The following is a 22,848-nucleotide window of genomic DNA, read 5'->3' as shown; positions in this document are numbered from 1 at the left end:
CCCAAGGGGGCAGCCGCAGGACTGACTTCAGAAAACAAGTGGGGAGTTGTGTTCTCCCTTCTCCGCGGCCTCAGTCTCCCTCGGAAAATGGTTTTACAATCGCTGGCAGTGCTCGCCCGCATTCACACAGCAGAAGGTTTCCACCCTCAGGAAGGACTAGTCTGGCCGAGGTAAGGAATATCAGCAGTGTGGTTCCCTCGACTTAAGAGGCTGGCGCTCGGCCTGCAAGGACTCCGGGGCATCGATACTAGCCCCAGGAACAAGAGCTGAGCCTTGAGGCGTCTCCGGCACCGGCCTTTCTTTCCCTCGGTTTTACATAAGGAAGACGTTCGCCGGGCTCTCAAGCACAGCGCCGAGCATACAGCGTCCTCTCCGCTAGGGACCGGCGGGAGCTAAAGCGCGGTTTCTCCACAGTGTTGGGCCTTTCAAGGAGGGGCCTGCAAATTACGCCTGCACCCACACATGCCGCGGAGTGCTAGCATTCTGCCACTGAGAGCTGGTGGGAGAGGGGCGGCTGCCCGTGTTCGTTTCTCTCACCCAGGAAAGTAGGGGACTCCTCTCCCAGGCTCTCACGCAGATACACTCCAAGTGTTTCCACTCTCGGGAACACTGAGGCTCTGTACAACACTGTCCCCTACCCTACTGTTTCCTTGCGTTGGTACGCGAGCAGTGAGACTTGCATGCCCAAGGGGGCGGCCGCTGGGCTGTCTTGGGGAAGCAAGTGGGGAGTTGTGTTCTCCCTTCTGCCGCGGCCTCAGTCTCCCTCGGAAAATGGTTTTGGACTCGCTGGCATTCTCACCCTATTCACACAGCAAAAGGTTTCCACACTCAGGAAGGCCTAATCTGGCTGAAGTCGGGTTTTTCTACAGTGTGTTTCCCTCGCCTTGGTTGGCTCTCAGCCTGCAAGCACACCGGGGCAAGGGTACTAGCCCCAGGAACAAGAGGTGAGCCGAGAGGCTTCTATGACAAGGGCCTTTCTTTCTCTCGGGTTTACATAGGGAAGCCGTTCACAGGACTCTCAAGCACAGCGCTCAGCATACAGCGTCCTCTCCGCTAGGGAACGGTGGGAGCTAAAGCGCGGGTTCTCCACCGTGTTTTGCCTTCCAGGGAGGGGCCTGCATCTTAGGCCTGCACGCCACAGGCCGGAGGAGTGCAGCATTCTGATCCTGAGAGCTAGTGGGAGAGGTGCGGCTGCACGAATCCCTTTCTCTCGCCCAGGAACTTAGGGGACTCGTGTGCCAGGCTCTCATGCACACGCACTCCAAGTGTTCCCACTCCCCGCAAAGGTGAGGCTATCTACAACAGGTTTCCCCTACACTACTGTTTCTGTGTTTTGGTACGCGAGCAGTGAGACTTGCATGCTCAAGGGGGCGGACGCTGGGCTGGCCTCAGGAAACAAGTGGGGAGTTGTGTTCTCCCTTCTGCCGCGGCCTCAGTCTCCCTCGGAAAATGGTTTTGGACTCGCTGGCAGTCCACGCCCGCATTCACACAGCAAAAGTTTTCCACCCTCAGGAAGACCTAATCTGGCCGAAGTCGGGATTTTCTACAGTGTGTTTCCCTCGACTTAGTTGTTTGGCTCTCCGCCTGCAAGCACACCGGGACAAGGGTACTAGCCTCAGGAACAAGTACTGAGCCGAGAGGCGTTTCTGGCACCGGCCTTTCTTTCCCTGGGTTTTATATAGGGAAGCCGTTCGCCGGGCTCTCAAACACAGCGCACAGCATACAGTGTCCTGTCCAGTAGGGAACGGTGGTAGCTAAAGCGCGGTTTCTCCACATTGTTGTGCCTTCCAGGGAGGGGCGTGCAACTTAGTCCTGCACGCACACAGGCCGGAGGAGTGCTAGCATTCTGCCTCTGAGAGCTGGTGGGAGAGTTGGGTATGCCTGAGTTTGTTTCCTTCGCCCAGTAACGTAGGAGACTCGTCTCCCAGGCTCTGACGCACACACACTCCAAATGTTTCCACTCTCCGGAACAGTGAGGCTCTGTACAACACGGCCCATATCCTTCTGTTTCCTTGCATTGGTCCGCGAGCAGTGGGATTTGCATGTTGAAGGGTGCGGCCGCAGGCCTGTCTTCAGGAAACAAGCGGGGAGTTGTGTTCTCCCTTCTGCCGCGGCCTCAGTCTACCTCGCAAAATGGTTTTGGACTCGCTGGCCGTGCTCGCCCGCATTCACACAGCAAAAGGTTTCGACCCTCAGGACGGCCTAATCTTGCCGAAGACGGGATTTTCTACATTGTTTTTCCCTCTACTTAGGTGGTTGGCTCTGGCCCTCAAGCACACCGGGCAAAGGTATTAACCCCAGGAACAAGAGCTGAGCCGAGAGGCCTCTCCGGCACCGGCCTTTCTTTCCCTCGGTTTTACATAGGGAAGCCGTTCGCCGGGCTCTCAACCACATTGCACAGCATACAGCGTCCTCTCCGCTAGGGACAGGCGGGAGCGAAAGCGCGGTTTCTCCACAGTGTTGGGCCTTTCAAGGAGAGGCCTACAACTTAGGCCTGCACGCACCCATGCCGGCGGAGTGCTAGCATTCTGCCACTGAGAGCTGGTGTGAGAGGTGCGGCTGCCCAAGTTCGTTTCTCTCACCCAATAACGTAGGGGACTCGTCTCCCAGGCTCTCACGCACACACATTCCAAGTGTTTCCACTCTCGGGAACAGTGAGGCTCTGTACAACACGGACCCCTACCCTACTGTTTCCTTGCGTTGGTATGCGAGCAGTGAGACTTGCATGCACAAGGGGGCATGCGAGGGACTAACTTCAGAAAACAAGTGGGGAGTTGTGTTCTCCCTTCTGCCGCGGCCTCAGTCTCCCTCGGAAAATGGTTTTACACTCGCTGGCAGTGCTCGCCCGCATTCACACAACAGAAGGTTTCCACCCTCAGGGGGGCCTAGTCTGGCCGATATAAGGAATTTCATCAGTGTGGTTCCCTCGACTTAAGAGGCTGGTTCTCCGCCTGCAAGCACACCGGGGTAACGTTACAAGCCGCAGGAACAAGAGGTGAGCCGAGAGGCGTCTCCAGCACCGGCCTTTCTTTCCCTCGGTTTTACATAGGGAAGCCGTTCGCCGGGCTCTCAAGCACAGCGCACAGCATACAGCGTCCTCTCCGTTAGCGACCGGCGGGAGCTAAAGCGCGGTTTCTACACAGTGTTGGGCCTTTCCAGGTGCCTGCAACTTAAGCCTGCACGCACACATGCCGGAGGAGTGCTAGCATTCTGACACTGAGAGCTGGTGGGAGAGATGCGGCTGCCCGAGTTCGTTTCTCTCGCCCAGTAACGTAGGGGACTCGTCTCCCAAGCTGTCACGCACACACACTACAAGTGTTTCCACTCTCCGGAAGAGTGAGGCTCTGTACAACACGGGCCCCTACACTACTGTTTCCTTGCGTTGGTACGCGAGCAGTGAGACTAGCATGCACAAGGGGGCGGCCGCTGGGCTGTCTTGGGGAAGCAAGTGGGGAGTTGTGTTCTCCCTTCTGCCGCGGCCTCAGTCTCCCTCGGAAAATGGTTTTACACTCGCTGGCAGTGCTCGCCCGCATTCACACAGCAGAAGGTTTCCACCTTCAGGAAGGCCTAGTCTGGCCGAAGTAAGGAATATCAGCAGTGGGGTTCCCTCGAATTAAGAGGCTGGCGCTAGGCCTACAAGCACTCCGGGGCAAGGGTACTAGCCCCTGGAACAAGAGCTGAGCCGAGAGGGGTCTCCGGCACCGGCCTTTCTTTCCCTCGGTTTTACATAAGGAAGCCGTTCGGCGGGCTCTCAAGCACAGCGCCGAGCATACAGCGTCCTCTCTGCTACGGACCGGCGGGAGCTAAAGCGCGGTTTCTCCACAGTGTTGGCCTTTCAAAGAGGGGCCTGCAACTTAGGCCTACACGCACACAAGCCGCGGAGTGCTAGCATTCTGCCACTGAGAGCTGGTGGGAGAGGGGCAGCTGCCCGTGTTCGTTTCTCTCACCCAGGAAAGTAGGGGACTCCTCTCCCAGGCTCTGACGCACACGCAGTCCAAGTGTTTCCACTCTCGGGAACAGTGAGGCTCTGTACAACACGGTCCCCTACCCTACTGTTTCCTTGCGTTGTTACGCGAGCAGTGAGACTTGCATGCCCAAGGGGGCGGCCGCTGGGCTGTCTTGGGGAAGCAAGTGGGGAGTTGTGTTCTCCCTTCTGCTGCGGCCTCAGTCTCCCTCGGAAAATGGTTTTGGACTCGCTGGCATTCTCACCCTATTCACACAGCAAAAGGTTTCCACCCTCAGGAAGGCCTAATCTGGCCGAAGTCGGGTTTCTCTACAGTGTGTTTCCCTCGCCTTGGTTGGCTCTCGGTCTGCAAGCACACCGGGGCAAGGGTACTAGCCCCAGGAACAATAGGTGAGCGGAGAGGCTTCTATGACACGGGCCTTTCTCTCGGTTTTACATAGGGAAGCCGTTCACAGGACTCTCAAGCACAGCGCTCAGCATACAGCGTCCTCTCCGCTAGGGAACGGTGGGAGCTAAAGCGCGGGTTCTCCACCGTGTTTTGCCTTCCAGGGAGGGGCCTGCATCTTAGGCCTGCACGCCACAGGCCGGAGGAGTGCAGCATTCTGATCCTGAGAGCTAGTGGGAGAGGTGCGGCTGCACGAATCCCTTTCTCTCGCCCAGGAACTTAGGGGACTCGTGTGCCAGGCTCTCACGCACACGCACTCCAAGTGTTCCCACTCCCCGCAAAGGTGAGGCTATCTACAACAGGGTTCCCCTACACTACTGTTTCTGTGTTTTGGTACACGAGCAGTGAGACTTGCATGCTCAAGGGGGTGGACGCTGGGCTGGCTTCAGGAAACAAGTGGGGAGTTGTGTTCTCCCTTCTGCCGCGGCCTCAGTCTCCCTAGGAAAATGGTTTTGGACTCGCTGGCAGTGCACGCCCGCATTCACACAGCAAAAGTTTTCCACCCTCAGGAAGGCCTAATCTGGCCGAAGTCGGGATTTTCTGCAGTGTGTTTCCCTCGACTTAGTTGGTTGGCTCTCGGCCTGCAAGCACACCGGGACAAGGGTACTAGCCTCAGGAACAAGAGCTGAGCCGAGAGGCGTCTCCGGCAACGGCCTTTCTTTCCCTCGGTTTTACATAGGGAAGCCGTTCGCCGGGCTCTCAACCACATTGCACAGCATACAGCGTCCTCTCCGCTAGGGACCGGCGGGAGCGAAAGCGCGGTTTCTCCACAGTGTTGGGCCTTTCAAGGAGAGGCCTACACCTTAGGCCTGCACGCACCCATGCCGGCGGAGTGCTAGCATTCTGCCACTGAGAGCTGGTGTGAGAGGTGCGGCTGCCCGAGTTCGTTTCTCTCACCCAATAACGTAGGGGACTCGTCTCCCAGGCTCTCACGCACACACATTCTAAGTGTTTCCACTCTCGGGAACAGTGAGGCTCTGTACAACACGGACCCCTACCCTACTGTTTCCTTGCGTTGGTACGCGAGCAGTGAGACTTGCATGCTCAAGGGGGCTGCCGCTGGGCTGGCTTCGGGAAACAAGTGGGGAGTTGTGTTCTCCCTTCTGCCGCGGCCTCAGTCTCCCTCGGAAAATGCTTTTGGACTCGCTGGCAGTTCTCGCCCGCATTCACACAGCAAAAGGTTTCCACGCTCAGGGAGGCCTAATCTGGCCGAAGTCGACATTTTCTACAGTATGTTTCCCTCGACTTAGTTGGTTGGCTCTCGGCCTGCAAGCACACCAGGGCAAGGGTACTAGCCCCAGGAACAAGAGCTGAGCCGAGAGGCGTCTCCGCCACCGGCCTTTCTTTCCCTCGGTTTTACATAGGGAAGCCTTTCGCCGGGATCTCAAGCACAGTGAACACCATACAGCTTGCTCTCTGCTACGGATCGGCGAGAGCTAAAGCGTGGTTTCTCCACAGTGTGGTGCCTTCCGGGGAGGGGTCTGCAACTTAGGCCTGCACGCACAGAGGCCAGAGGAGTGCTAGCGTTCTGATACTGAGATGGTGGGAGAGGTGCGGGTGCACGAATTCGTTTCTCTCGCCCAGGAACGTAGGGGCCTCGTCTGCCAAGCTCTTACACACAGGCACTCCAGATGTTCCAACTCCCCGCAACAGTGAGGCTCTGTACAACACGGTTCCCCTACATTACTGTTTCTTTTTTTTGGTACGCGAGCAGTGAGACTTGCAAGCCCAAGGGGGCGGCCGCTGGGCTGGTTTCAGGAAACAAGTGGGGAGTTGTGTTCTCCCTTCTGCCGCGGCATCAGTGTCCCTCGGAAAATGGTTTTGGACTCGCTGGCATTCCTCGCCCGCATTCACACAGCAAAAGGTTTCCACCCTCAGGAAGGCGTAGTCTTCTCGAATTAAGGAATTTCTACAGTGTGTTTTCCTCGACTTAGGAGGTTGGCTCTCCGCCTGCAAGGACACCGGGGCAACGGTACTAGCCCCAGGAACAAGAGTTGAGCCGAGAGGCTCCTCCGGCACCGGGCTTTCCTTCCCTCGGTTTTACATAGGGAAGCCGTTCGCCGTACCCACTAGTGCAATTGCTGGATCGAACGGTAGCTCTAATTTCAACTGTTTGAGGAACCTCCATACTGTTTTCCAGAGGGGTTGCACCAGCTTGCATTCCCACAAACAGTGTAGGAGGGTTCCCCTTTCTCCACATCCCCGCCAACATCTGTCGTTCCCTCATTTGTTAATTTCAGCCATTCTGAGGGTGTGAGCTGGTATCTGAGGTTTTGATTTGGATTTCCCTAATGCCGAGCGAGGTTGAGCAATTTTTCATGGGCCTGTTGGCCATTTGGATGTCTTCTTTGGAAAAGTGTCTGTTCATGGCTTCTGCCCATTTCTTGATTGGATTATTTGTTCTTTGGGAGTTGAGTTTGATAAGTTCTTTATAGATTTTGGATACTAGCCCTTTATCTGATATGTCATTTGCAAATATTTTCTCCCATTCTGTCGGTTGTCTTTGGTTTTGTGGACAGTTTCTTTTGCTGTGCAAAAGCTTTTTTTTATTTTTTATTGTTATGTTAATCACCATATATTACATCATTAGTTTTTGGTGCAGTGTTCCATGATTCATTGTTTGTTCCTAACACCGAGTGCTCCATGGAGAACGTGGCCTCCTCAATACCCATCACCAGGCTAACCCATCCCCCTAACCCCCTCCCCTCTAGAACCCTCACTTTGTTTTTCAGGCTCCAAAATCTCTCATGGTTCGTCTCCCCCTCTGACATACTCCCGTTCTCTTCCTCTCCTGTTATCTTCTTTTTATTTTTTCTTAAAATATGTTGCGTTATTTGTTTCAGAGGTACAGATCTATGATTCAACAGTCTTGCACAATTCACAGCGCTCACCGTAGCACATACGCTCCCCAATGTCTATCACCCAGCTGCCCCATCCCTCCCACCCACAACCACTCCAGTAACACTCAGTTTGTTTCCTGAGATTAAGAATTCCTCATAGCAGTGAGGTCATGCGATACATGTCTTACTCTGATTGACTTATTTCACTCAACATAACACCCTTCAGTTCCATCCACGTTGTTGCAAATGGGAAGATCTCATACCTTTTCATGGCTGCATAATATTCCTTTGTGTATATGTACCACTTCTTCTTTATCCATTCATCTGTCGATGGACATCTTGGCTCTTTCCACAGTTTGGCTATTGTGGACATTGCGGCTATAAACATTGGGGTACACGTACCCCTTCGGGTACGTGTGCTACGGTGAGCGCTGTCTCACCCGTCCCTCCCAACCCAACCATTCCAGTAACAATGAATAATGGAACACTGCACCAAAAACTAATGATGTAATATATGGTGATTAACATAACAATAAAAAAACAAAAACAAAAGCTTTTGCACAGCAAAAGAAACAGTCCACAACCCCACAAGACAACCGACAGAATGGGAGAAAATATTTGCAAATGACATATCAGATAAAGGGCTAGTATCCAAAATCTATAAAGAACTTATCAAACTCAACACCCAAAGAACAAATAATCCAATCAAGAAATGGGCAGAAGACATGAGCAGACATTTTTCCAAAGAAGACATCCAAATGCCCAACAGGCACATGAAAAAGTGCTCAACATCGCTCGGCATCAGGGAAATCCAAATCAAAACCTCAATGAGATACCACCTCGCACCCTTCAAAACGACTAAAATTAACAAGTCAGGGAACGACAGATGTTGGCGGGGATGTGGAGAAAGGGGAACCCTCTTACACTGTTATTGGGAATGCAAGCTGGTGCAAGCACTCTGGAGAACAGTATGGAGGTTCTTCAAACAGTTGACATTAGAGCTAAAGTTCGATCCAGCAATTGCACTACTGGGTATTTACCACAGAGAGACAAATGTAGGGACCCGAAGGGGTATGTGTACCCCAATGTTTAGAGCAGCAATGACCACAATAGCCAAACTGTGGAAAGAGCCAAGATGTCCATCGAGAGATGAATGGATAAAGAAGAGGTGGTATATATACACAATAGAATATTATGCAGCCGTTAAAAGGAATGAGATCTTGCCATTTGCAACGAAGTGGTTGGAACTGAAGGGTGTTATGTTGAGTGAAATAAGTCAATTAGAGAATGACATTTATCGCATGACCTCACTGATATGAGGAATTCTTAATCTCAGGAAACAAACTGAGTGACTGCAGTGGTTGGGGGTGGGAGGGATGGGGTGGTTGGGTGATAGACATTGGGGAGGGTATGTCCGACGGTGAGCGCTGTGAATTGTGCAAGACTGTTGAATCACAGATCTGTACTTCTGAAACAAATAACGCAACATATTTTAAGAAAAAGAAAAAGAAGAAGATCACACGAGAGGAAGAGAAGGGGAGTATGTCAGAGGGGGAGACGAACCATGAGAAATGATGGACTCTGAAAACAAACTGAGGGTTCTAGAGGGTAGGGGCATAGGGGGATGGGTAACCCTGGTGATAGGTATTGAGGAGGGCACGTTCTGCATGGAACACTGGGTGTTATGAACAAACAATGAATCATGGAACACTGCACCAAAAAGTAATGATGTAATATATGGTGATTTACATAACAATAAAAAAGCTTTTGCACAGCAAATGAAACAGTCCACAAAACCAAAAGACAACCGACAGAACGGGAGAAAATATTTGCAAATGACATATCAGATAAAGGGCTAGTATCCAAAATCAATAAAGAACTTCTGAAACTCAACACCCAAAGAACAAATAATCCAATTAAGAAATGGGCAGAAGACATGAACAGACATTTTTCCAAAGAAGACATCCAAATGGCCAACAGGCACATGAAAAAGTGCTCAACACCGCTCGGCATCAGGGAAATCCAAATCAAAACCTCAATGAGATACCACCTCACACCCGTCAGAATGGCTAAAATTAACAAGTCAGGGAACGACAGATGTTGGCGGGGATGGGGAGAAAGGGGAATCTTCCTACACTGTTGGTGGGAATTCAAGCTGGTGCAACCGCTCTGGAAAACATTATGGAGGTTCCTCAAACAGTTGACATTAGAGCTACCGTTCGATCCATCAACTGCACTACTGGGTATTTACCACAAACATACAAATGTAGGGACGCGAAGGGGTCCGTGTACCCCAATGTTTATAGCATCAATGTCCACAATAGCCAAACTGTGGAAAGAGCCAAGATGTCCATCGAAAGATGAATGGATAAAGAAGATGTGGTATATATGCACAATGGAACATTATGCAGCCCTCAAAAAGAATGAGATCTTGCCATTTGCAACGACGTGGATGGAACTGGAGGGTGTTATGTTGAGTGAAATAAATCAATCAGAGAAAGACATGTATCGCATGACCTCACTGATATGAGGAATTCTTAATCTCAGGAAACAAACTGAGTGTTACTGGAGTGGTTGGGGTTGGGCGGGATGGTGTGGCTGGGTGATAGACATTGGGGAAGGTATGTGCTACGGTGAGCGCTGTGAATTGTGCAAAACTGTTGAATCACAGGTCTGTACTTCTGATACAAATAACGGAACATATTTTAAGATAAAAGAAAAAGAAGAAGATAAGAGGAGAGGAAGAGAAGGGGAGTATGTCAGAGGTGGAGACAAACCATGAGAGATGATGGACTCTGAAAAACAAACTGAGGGTTCTAGAGGGGAGGGGGGTAGGGGAATGCGTTAGCCTGGTGATGTGTATTGAGGAGGGCACGTTCTGCATGGAGCACTGGGTGTTATGAACAAACAATGAATCATGGAACACTGCACCAAAAACTAATGATGTAATATATGGTGATTAACATAACAATAAAAATATAAAAAAATATTTTGCAGAGCAAAAGAAACAGTCCACAAAACCGAAAGACAACCCACAGAATGAGAGAAAATATTTGCAAATGTCATCAGATAAAGGGATAGTATCCAAAATCTATAAAGAACTTACCAAACTCAACACCCAAAGAACAAATAACCTAATCAAGAAATGGGCAGAAGACATGAACAGACATTTTTCCAAAGAAGACATCCAAATGGCCAACAGGCACATGAAAAAGTGCTCAACATCCCTCGGCATCAGGGAAATCCAAATCAAAACCTCAATGAGATACCACCTCACACCCGTCAGAACGGCTAAAATTAACAAGTCAGGGAACGACAGATGTTTGCGTGGATGTGGAGAAAGGGGAACCCTCGTACACTGTTGGTGGGAAGGCAAGGTAGAGCAACCACTCTGGAAAACAGTATGGAAGTTCCTCAAACAATTGATATTAGAGTTACCGTTCGATCCAGCATTTGCACTACTGGGTATTTACCACAAAGATACAAATGTAGGGACCCGAAGGGATACGTGTACCCCAATGTTTAGAGCAGCAATATCCACAATAGCCAAACTGTGGAAAGAGACAAGATGTCCATCGACAGATGAATGGATAAAGAAGATGTGGTATATGTACACAATGGAATATTATGCAGCCATGAAAAGGAATGAGATCTTCCCATTTCCAACGACGTGGATGGAACTGGAGGGTGTTATGTTGAGTGAACTAAGTCAATCAGAGAAAGACACGTATCGCATGACCTCACTGATATGAGGAATTCTTAATCTCAGGAAACAAACTGAGTGTTACTGGAGTGGTTGGGGGTGGGAGGGATGGGGTGGCTGGGTGATAGACATTGGGGAGGGTATGTGTTATGGTGAGCGCTGTGAATTGTGCAAGACTGTTAAATCACAGATCTGTACTTCTGAAACAAATAACGCAACATATTTAAAAAAAATAAAAAGAAGAAGATAACAGGAAAGGAAGAGAAGGGGAGTATGTGAGAAGGAGAGAGGAACCATGAGAGATGATGGACTCTGAAAAACAAACTGAGGGTTCTAGAGGGGAGGGGCGTAGGGGGATGGGTTAGCCTGGTGGTGGGTATTGAGGAGGGCACGTTCTGCATGGAGCACTGGGTGTCATGAACAAACAATGAATCATGGAACACTGCACCAAAAACTAATGATGTAATATATGGTGTTTAACATAAGAATAAGAAAATTAAAAAAAAAACTGTGGGAAAGAAAGGCCGGTGGCGGAGATGCCTCTCGGCTCAGCTCTTGTTCCTGTGGCTAGTACCCTTTCCCCGGTGTACTTGCAGGCCGAGAGCCAACCAACTAAGTCGATGGAAACACGCTGCAGAAAACCTCGACTTCGGCCAGATTAGGCCTTCCTGAGTGTGGAAACCTTTTGCTGTGTGAATGCGGGCGAGCGCTGCCAGCGAGTCAAAACCATTTTCCAGGGAGACGGAGTGCGCGGCAGAAGGGAGAACACAATTCCCCACTTCTTTCCTGAAGCCAGCCCAGCGGCCGCCCCCTTAGGCATGCAAGTCTCAATGCTCGCGTACCAAAACAAAGAAACAGTACTGTAGGGGAACCGTGTTATACATAGCCTGACTGTTCCCGGGAGTGGGAACACCTGAAGTGCCTGTGCATAAGAGCCTGGCAGACGAGTACCCTAAGTTACTCGGCGAAAGACACGGATTCGTGCAGTCGCACCTCTCCCAACATCTCAGGATCAGAATGCTAGCACTCCTCCGGCCTGTGTGTGTGCAGGCCTAAGATGCAGGCCTCTCCCTGGAAGGCACAACACTGTGGACCGGCGGGAGCTAAAGCGCGGTTTCTCCACAGGGTTGGGCCTTTCAAGTAGGGTCCTTCAACTTAGGCTTAGAGGCACACATGCGGCAGGAGTGCTACCATTCTGCCACTGAGAGCTGGTGGGAGAGGTGCGGCTACCGAGTTCGTTTCTCTCGCCCTAAAACGTAGTGGACACGTCTCCCAGGCTCGCATGCACACACACTGCAAGTGTTTCCACTCTCCGGAACACTGAGGCTCTGTACAACCCGGTACCCTACCCTACTGTTTCCTTGCGTTGTTTCGCGAGCAGTGAGAATTGTATGCTCAAGGGGGTGGCCGCCGGCCTGGCTTCAGGAAACAAGTGGGGAGTTGTGTTCTCCCTTCTGCCGCGGCCACAGTCTCCCTCGGAAAATGGTTTTGGACTCGATGGCAGTGCTCGCCCGCATTCACACAGCAAAAGGCTTCCACCCTCAGGAAGGCCTAGTCCTGTCGAAGTAAGGAATTTCTACAGTGTGGTTCCCACGACTTAGGAGATTGGCTCTCGGCCTGCAAGCACACCGGGGCATCGGTACTAGCCCCAGGACAAGAGCTGAGCCGAGACGCGTCTCCGGCAACGGCCTTTCTTTCCCTCGATTTTACATAGGGAAGCGGTTCGCCGGACTCTCAAGCACAGCGCAGAGAATACAGCTTTCTCTCCTCTAGGGACCGGCGGGAGCTAAAGGGCAGGTTCTCCACAGTGTTGGGCCTTTCAAAGAGGGGCCTGCAACTTAGGCCTGCACGCACCCATGCCGGCGGAGTGCTAGCATTCTGCCACTGAAAGCTCGTGGGAAAGGTGCGGCTGCCCGAGTTCGTTCCTCCGCCCAGGTAAAGTAGGGGACTCGTCTCCCAGGCTCTCACGCACACACACTCCAAGTGTTTCCACTCTCCGGAACAGTGAAGCTCTGTACAACACGGACCCCTACCCTACTGTTTCCTTGCATTGGTACGCGAGCAGTGAGACTTGCATGCTCAAGGGGGCGGCTGCTGGGCTGGCTTCAGGAAAGAAGTGGGGAGTTGTGTTCTCCCTTCTGCCGCGGCCTCAATCTCCCTGGGAAAATGGTTTGGGACTCACTGGCATTGCTCGCGCGCATTCACACAGCAAAAGCTTTCCACCCTCAGGAAGGCCTAGTCTGGCCGAAGTAAGGAATTTCTACAGTGTGGTTCCCTCGACTTAGGAGTTTGGCTCTCGGCCTTCAAGCACACCGGGGCATCGTACTAGCCCCAGGAACAAGAGCTGAGCCGAGAGGCATCTCCGGCACCGGCCTTTCTTTCCCTCGGTTTTACATAGGGAAGCCGTTAGCCGGGCTCTCAAGCACAACGCACAGCATACAGCGTCCTCTCCGCTAGGGAACGGCGGGAGCTAAAGCGCGGTTTCTCCACAGTGTTGGGCCTTTCAAAGAGGGGCCTGCTACTTAGGCCTGCACGCACCCATGCCGGCGGAGTGCTAGCATTCTGCCACTGAGACCTGGTGGGAGAGGTGCGGCTGCCCGAGTTCGTTTCTCTCGCCCAGTAACATAGGGGACTCGTCTCCCAGGCTCTCACGCACGCACACTCCAAGTGTTTCCACTCTCCGGAACAGTGAGGCTCTCTACAACACGGTCCCCTACCCTACTGTTTCCTTGCGTTGGTACGCGAGCAGTGAGACTTGTATGGTCAAGGGGGCGGTCGCAGGCCTGGCTTCAGGAAACAAGTGGGGAGTTGTGTTCTCCCTTCTGCCGCGGCCTCAGTCTCCCTCAGAAAATGGTTTTGGACTTGCTCGCAGTGCTCGCCCACATTCACACAGCAAAAGGTTTCCAACCTCAGGAAGGCCTAATTTGGCCGGAGTCGGGATTTTCTACAGTGTGTTTCCCTCGACTTAGGAGGTTGGCTCTCGGCCTGCAAGCACACCGGGGCATCGTTACTAGCCCCAGGAACAAGAGCTTAGCCGAGAGGCGTCTCCGGCACCGGCCTTTCTTTCCCTCGGTTTTACATAGGGAAGCCGTTGGCCGGAATCTCAAGCACAGCGCACAGCATACAGCATCCTCTGCGCTAGGGAACGGCGGGAGCTAAAGCGCGGTTTCTCCACAGTGTTGGGCCTTTCAAGGAGGGGCCTGCAAATTACGCCTGCACCCACACATGCCGCGGAGTGCTAGCATTCTGCCACTGAGAGCTGGTGGGAGAGGGGCGGCTGCCCGTGTTCGTTTCTCTCACCCAGGAAAGTAGGGGACTCCTCTCCCAGGCTCTCACGCAGATACACTCCAAGTGTTTCCACTCTCTGGAACAGTGAGGCTCTGTACAACACGGTCCCCTACCCTCCTGTTTCCTTGGGTTGGTACGCGAGCAGTGAGACTTGCATGCCCAAGGGGGCGGCCGCTGGGCTGTCTTGGGGAAGCAAGTCGGGAGTTGTGTTCTCCCTTCTGCCGCGGCCTCAGTCTCCCTCGGAAAATGGTTTTGGACTCGCTGGCATTCTCACCCTATTCACACAGCAAAAGGTTTCCACCCTCAGGAAGGCCTAATCTGGCCGAAGTCGGGTTTTTCTACAGTGTGTTTCCCTCGCCTTGGTTGGCTATCGGCCTGCAAGCACACCGGGGCAAGGGTACTAGCCCCAGGAACAAGAGGTGAGCCGAGAGACGTCTCCGCCACCGGCGTTCCATTCCCTCAGTGTTTTTTTTTAATTTTTTAATTGTTATGTTAATCACCATATATTACATCATTAGTTTTTGGTGCAGTGTTCCATGATTCATTCTTTGTTCATAACACCCAGTGCTCCATGCAGAACGTGCCCTCCTCAATACCCATCACCACGCTAACACATGCCCCTAACACCCTCCCCTCTAGAACCCTCACTTTGTTTTTCAGAGTCCATCATCTGTCATGGTTCGTCTCCCCCTCTGACATACTCCCCTTCTCTGCCTCCCCTGTTATCTTCTTCTTTTTCTTTTTTCTTAAAATATGTTGCGTTATTTGTTTCAGAAGTAGAGACCTGTGATTCAACAGTCTTGCACAATTCACAGCGCTCACCGTAGCACATACCCTCCCCAATTTCTATCACCCAGCCACCCCATCCCTCCCACCCTCAACCACTACAGTCACTCAGTTTGTTTCCTGAGATTAAGAATTCCTCATATCAGTGAGGTGATGCGATACGTGTCTTTCTCTGATTGCCTTATTTCACTCAACATAACACCCTCCAGTTCAATCCACGTCGTTGCAAATGGGAAGATCTCATTCCTTTTCATGGCTGCATAATATTCCAGTGTGTATATATACCACCTCTTCTTTATGCATTCATCTGTCGATGGACATCTTGGCTCTTTCCACAGTTGGGCTATTGTGGACATTGCTGCTATAAACATTGAGGTACACGTACCCCTTCGGGTCCCTACATTTGAATCTTTGTGGTAAATACCCAGTAGTCAATTGCTGGATCGAAAGGTAGCTCTAATGTCAACTGTTTGAGGAACCTCCATACTGTTTTCCAGAGTGGTTGCACCAGCTTGCATTCCCACCAACAGTGTAGGAGGGTTCCCCTTTCTCCACAACCCCGCCAACATCTGTCGTTCCCTGACTTGTTAATTTTAGCCATTCTGAGGGGTGTGAGGTTGTATCTCATTGAGGTTTTGATTTGGATTTCCCTGATGTCGAGCGATGTTGAGCACTTTCTCATGTGCCTGTTGGCCATTTGGATGTCTTCTTTGGAAAAATGTCTGTTCATGTCTTCGGCCCATTTCTTGATTGGATTATTTGTTCTTTGGGTGTTGAGTTTGATAAGTTCTTTATAGATTTTGGATACTAGCCCTTTTTCTGATATGTCATCTGCAAATATTTTCTCCCATTCTGTCGGGTGCCTTTGGGTTTGTGGACTGTTTCTTTAGCTGTGCAAAAGCTTTTTTTATTGTTATGTTAATCACCATATATTACATCATTCGTTTTTGGTGAAGTCATCTATGATTCATTGTTTGTTCATAACACCCAGTGCTCCATGCAGAAGCTGCCCTCCTCAATATCCATCACCAGGCTAACCCATCCCCCTTCCCCCCTCTCCTCCAGAACCCTCAGTTTGTTTTTCAGAGTCCATCATCTCTCATGCTTCGTCTCCCCCTTTGAAATACTCCCCTTCTCTTCCTATCCTGTTATCTTCTTCTTTTATTTTTCTTAAAATATGTTGTGTTATTTGATTCAGAAGTACAGATCTGTGATTCAACAGTCTTGCACAATTCACAGCGCTCACCGTAGCACATACCCTCCCCAATGTCTATCACACAGCCACCCCATCCCTCCCACCCCAACCATTTCAGGATCAATGAATAATGGAACACTGCACCAAAAACTAATGATATAATATATGGTGATTAACATAACATTAAGAAATAAAAAAAAAGCTTTTGCACAGCAAAAGAAACAGTCCACAACCCCAAAAAACAACCGACAGAATGGGAGAAAATATTTACAAGTGACATATCAGATAAAGGGTTTGTGTCCAAAATCTATAAAGAACTTATCAAACTCAACACCCAAAGAACAAATAATCCAACCAAGAAATGGGCAGAAGACATGAGGAGACATTTTTCCAAAGAAGACATCCAAATGACCAACAGGCACATGAAAAAGTGCTCAACATCGCTCGGTATCAGGGAAATCCAAATCAAAACCTCAATGAGATACCACCTCACACCCGTCAGAATGGCTAAAATTAACAAGTCAGGGAACGACAGATGTTGCCGGGGATGTGGAAAAAGGGGAACCCTCCTACACTGTTAGTGGGAATGCAAGATGGTGCAACCACTCTGTAAAACATTATGGAGGTTCCTCAAACAGTTGACATTAGAGCTACCGTTCGATCCAGAAATTGCACTACTGGGTATTTACCACAAAGAAACAAATGTAGGGACCCGAAAGGTTATGTGTACCCCAATGTTTAGAGGAACAATGTCCACAATAGCCAAACTGTGGAAAAACCCAAGATGTCCTTCGAGAGATGAATGGATAAAGAAGTTGTGGTATATATACACAATGGAATATTATGCAGCCGTCAAAAGGAATGAGATCTTGCCTTTTGCTACGACGTGGATGGACTTGGAGGGTGTTATGTTGAGTGAAATAAGTCAATCAGAGGAAGACATGTATCGCATGACCTCACTGATATGAGGAATTCTTAATCTCAGGAAACAAACTGAGTGTTACTGGAGTGGTTCGGGGTGGGAGGGATGGGGTGGCTGGGTGATAGATATTGGGGAGGGTATGTGCTACGGTGAGTGTTGTGAATTGTGCAAAACTGTTGAATCATAGATCTGTACTTCTGAAACAAATAACGCAACATATTTTAAGAAAAAAAAAAGAAGAAGATAACAGGAGAGGAAGAGAAGGGGAGTATGTCAGAGGGGGAGACGAACCATGAGACATGATGGATTCTTAAAAACAACCTGAGGGTTCTAGAGGGAAGGGGTTAGGGGGATGGGTTAGCCTGGTGATGGGTATTGAGGAGGGCACGTTCTGCATGGAGCACTGGGTGTAATGAACAAACAATGAATCATGGAACACTGCACCAAAAATTAATGATGTAATATATGGTGATTTACATAACAATAAAGAAAGCTTTTGCACAGCAAATGAAACAGTCCACAAAACCAAAAGAAAACCGACAGAACGGGAGAAAATATTTGCAAATGACATATCAGATAAAGGGATAGTATCCAAAATCTATAAAGAACTTATCAAAGTCAACACCCAAAGAACAAATAATCCAATCAAGAAATGGGCAGAGGACATGAACAGACATTTTTCCAAAGAAGACATTCAAATGGCCAACAGTCACATGAAAAAGTGCTCACCATCGCTTGACATCAGGGAAATCCAAATCAAAACCTCAATGAGATACCACCTCACACCCTCAGAATGGCTAAAATTAACAAGTCAGGGAACGACTGATGTTGGCGGGGATGGGGAGAAAGGGGAACCCTCCTACACTGTTGGTGGGATGCAAGCTGGTGCAACGACTCTGTAAAACAATATGGAGGTTCCTCAAACAGTTGACATTAGAGCTACCGTTTGATCCAGCAATTGCACTACTGGGTATTTACCACAAAGATACAAATGTAGGGACGCGAAGGGGTACGTGTACCCTAATGTTTAGAGCAGCAATGTCCACAATGGCCAAACAGTGGAAAGAGCCAAGATGTCCATCGACAGATGAATGCATAAAGAAGAGGTGGTTTATATACACAATGGAATATTATGCAGCCATCAAAAGGAATGAGATCTTGCCATTTTCAATGACGTGGATGGAACTGAAGGGTGTTATGTTGAGTGAAATAAGTCAAGCAGAGAAAGACACGTATCGTATGACCTCACTGATATTAGGAATTCTTAGTCTCAGGAAACAAACTGAGTGTCACAGGAGCGGTTGGGGGTGGGAGGGATGGGGTAGCTGGGTGATAGACTTGGGGAGGGTATGTGCTACGGTGAGTGCTGTGAATTGTGCAAGACTGTTGAATCAAAGGTCTGTACTTCTGAAACAAATAACACAACATATTTTAAGAAAGAAGAAAATGAAGAAGATAACAGGAGAGGAATCGAAGGGGAGTATGTCAGAGGGGGAGACGAAGCATGAGAAATGATGGACTCTGAAAACAAACTGAGGGTTCTAGAGGGTAGGGGGTTAGGGGGATGGGTTACCCTGGGGATGGGTATTGAGGAGGGCACGTTCTGCATGGAGCACTGGGTGTTAGGAACAAACAATGAATCATGGAACACTCCAGGAAAAACTAATGATGTAATATATGGTGATTAACATAACAATAAAAAATTTAAAAAAAGCTTTTGCACAGCAAAAGAAACAGTCCACAAACGAAAAGACAACCGACAAAATGGGAGAAAATATTTGGAAATGACATACAAGATAAAGGGCTAGTATCCAAAATCTATAAAGAACTTATCAAACTCAACACACAAAGAACAAATAATCCAATCAAGAAATGGGCAGAAGACATGAACAGATATTTTTCCAAAGAAGATATCCAAATGGCCAAGAGGCACATGAAAAATTGCTCAACATCGCTCGGCATCAGGGAAATCCAAATCAAAACCTCAATGAGATACCACCTCACACCCGTCAGAATGGCTAAAATTAACAAGTCAGGGAACGACAGATGTTGGCGTGGATGGGGAGACAGGGGAACCCTCCTACACTGTTGGTGGGAAGGCAAGCTGGAGCAACCACTCTGGAAAACAGTATGGAGGTTCCTCAAACAGTTGACATTAGAGCTAACGTTCGATCGAGCAATTGCACTACTGGGTATTTACCACAAAGAGACAAATGTAGGGACTCGAACGGCTATGTGTACCCCAATGTTTAGAGGAGCAATGTCCACAATAGCCAAACAGTGGAAAGAGCCAATATGTCCATCTAGAGATGAATGGATAAAGAAGAAGTGGTATATATACACAATGGAATATTATGCAGCCGTCAAAAGGAATGAGATCTTGCCATTTGCAACGACGTGGTTGGAACTGCAGGGTGTTATGTTGAGTGAAATAAGTCAATCAGAGAAAGACATGTATCGCATGACCTCACTGCTATGAGGAATTCTTAATCTCCGGAGAGAAACTGAGTGTTACTGGAGTGGTTGGGTGTGGGCGGGATGGGGTGTCTGGGTGATAGGCATTGGGGAGTGTATGTGCTACGGTGAGCCCTCTGAATTGTGCAAGACTGTTCAATGAAAGATCTGTACTTCTGAAACACATAATACAACATATTTTATGAAAAAAGAAAAAGGAGAAAATAAAAGGAGAGGAAGAGAAGTGGAGTATGTCAGAGGGGGAGACGAACAATGAGAAATGATGGACAGTGAAAGCAAACTGAGGGTTCTAGAGGGTAGGGGGTAGGGGGATGGGTTAGCCTGGTGATGGGTATTGAGGAGGGCACGTTCTGCATGGAGCACTGGGTGTAATGAACAAACAATGAGTCATGGAACACTGCACCAAAAATTAATGATGTAATATATGGTGATTTACATAACAATAAAGAAAGCTTTTGCACAGCAAAAGAAACAGTCCACAAAACCAAAAGACAACTGACAGAACGGGAGAAAATATTTGCAAATGACATATCAGATAAAGGGATAGTATCCAAAATCTATAAAGAACTAATAGAAGTCAACACCCAAAGAACAAATAATCCAATCAAGAAATGGGCAGAAGACGTGAACAGACATTTTTCCAAAGAAGACATTCAAATGGCCAACAGGCACATGAAAAAGTGCTCACCATCGCTTGACATAAGGGAAATCCAAATCAAAACTTCAATGAGATACCACCTCACACCCCTCAGAATGGCTAAAATTAACAAGTCAGGGAACGACTGATGTTGGCGGGGATGGGGAGAAAGGGGAACCCTCCTACACTGTTGGTGGGAATGCAAGCTGGTGCAACGACTTTGTAAAACAATATGGAGGTTTCTCAAACAGTTGACATTAGAGCTACCGTTCGATCCAGCAATTGCACTACTGGGTATTTACCACAAAGATACAAATGTAGGGACGCGAAGGGGTACGTGTACCCTAAAGTTTACAGCAGCAATGTCCACAATGGCCAAACTGTGGAAAGAGCCAAGATGTCAATCCACAGATGAATGGATAAAGAAGATGTGGTTTATATACACAATGGAATATTATGCAGCCATCAAAAGGAATGAGATCTTGCCATTTTCAACGACGGGGATGGAACTGAAGGGTGTTATGTTGAGTGAAATAAGTCAATCAGAGAAAGACACGTATCGCATGACCTCACTGATATTAGGAATTCTTAGTCTCAGGAAACAAACTGAGTATCACAGGAGCGGTTGGGGGTGGGAGGGATGGGGTGGCTGGGTGATAGACTTGGGGAGGGTATGTGCTACGGTGAGTGCTGTGAATAGTGCAAGACTGTTGAATCAAAGATCTGTACTTCTGAAAAAAATAACGCAACATATTTTAAGAAAAAAGAAAATGAAGAAGATAACAGGAGAGGAATCGAAGGGGAGTATGTCAGAGGGGGAGACGAAGCATGAGAAATGATGGACTCTGAAAACAAACTGAGGGTTCTAGAGGGTAGGGGGTTAGGGCGATGGGTTAGGCTGGGGATGGGTATTGAGGAGGGCACGTTCTGCATGGAGCACTGGGTGTTATGAACAAACAATGAATCATGGAACACTGCACCAAAAACTAATGATGTAATATATGGTGATTAACATAACAATAAAAAATTTAAAAAAAGCTTTTGCACAGCAAAAGAAACAGTCCACAAACGAAAAGACAACCGACAGAATGGGAGAAAATATTTGCAAATGACATACAAGATAAAGGGCTAGTATCCAAAATCTATAAAGAACTTATCAAACTCAACACACAAAGAACAAATAATCCAATCAAGAAATGGGCAGAAGACATGAACAGATATTTTTCCAAAGAAGACATCCAAATGGCGAAGAGGCACATGAAAAAGTGCTCAACATCGCTCGGCATCAGGGAAATCCAAATCAAAACCTCAATGAGATAACACCTCACACCCGTCAGAATGGCTAAAATTAACAAGTCAGGGAACGACAGATGTTGGCGTGGATGGGGAGAAAGGGGAATCCTCCTACACTATTGGTGGGAATGCAAGCTGGAGCAACCACTCTGGAAAACAGTATGGAGGTTCCTCAAACAATTAAAATTAAAGCTACCGTTCGATCCAGCAATTGCACTACTGGGTATATACCACAAATATACAAATGTAGGGACCCGAAGGGGTACGTGTACCCCTATGTTTAGAGCAGCAATATCCACAAGCGCCAAACTGTGGAAAGAGCCAAGATGTCCATCGACAGATGAATGGATAAAGAAGAAGTGGTATATATGCACAATGGAATATTATGCAGCCCTCAAAAGGAATGAGATCTTGCCATTTGCAACGACGTGGATGGAACTGGAGGGTGTTATGTTGAGTGTAATAAATCAATCAGAGAAAGAGATGTATCACATGACCTCACTGATATGAGGAATTCTTAATCTCAGGAGACAAACTGAGTGTTACTGGAGTGGTTGGGGGTGGGCGGGATGGGGTGTCTGGGTGATAGGCATTGGGGAGTGTATGTGCTACGGTGAGCACTCTGAATTGTGCAAGACTGTTGAATGAAAGGTCTGTACTTCTGAAACACATAATACAACATATTTTATGAAAAAAGAAAAAGGAGAAAATAACAGGAGAGGAAGAGAAGGGGAGTATGTCAGAGGGGGAGACGAACAATGAGAAATGATGGACAGTAAAAGCAAACTGAGGGTCCTAGAGGGTAGGGGGGTAGGGGGATGGGTTAGCCTGGTGATGGGTATTGAGGAGGGCACGTTCTGCATGGAGCACTGGGTGTAAGGAACAAACAATGAATCATGGAACACTGCACCAAAAATTAATGATGTAATATATGGTGATTTACATAACAATAAAGAAAGCTTTTGCACAGCAAATGAAACAGTCCACAAAACCAAAAGAAAACCGACAGAACGGGAGAAAATATTTGCAAATGACATATCAGATAAAGGGATAGTATCCAAAATCTATAAAGAACTTATCAAAGTCAACACCCAAAGAACAAATAATCCAATCAAGAAATGGGCAGAAGACATGAACAGACATTTTTCCAAAGAAGACATTCAAATGGCCAACAGGCACATGAAAAAGTGCTCACCATCGCCTGACATAAGGGAAATCAAAATCAAAACCTCAATGAGATACCACCTCACACCCCTCAGAATGGCTAAAATTCACAAGTCAGGGAACGACTGATATTGGC

This window comes from Zalophus californianus, chromosome 10, assembly GCF_009762305.2.
Source record: "Zalophus californianus isolate mZalCal1 chromosome 10, mZalCal1.pri.v2, whole genome shotgun sequence".
In the NCBI taxonomy this organism is placed as follows: domain Eukaryota; kingdom Metazoa; phylum Chordata; class Mammalia; order Carnivora; family Otariidae; genus Zalophus; species Zalophus californianus.
This window is presented reverse-complemented; position numbering follows the sequence as displayed.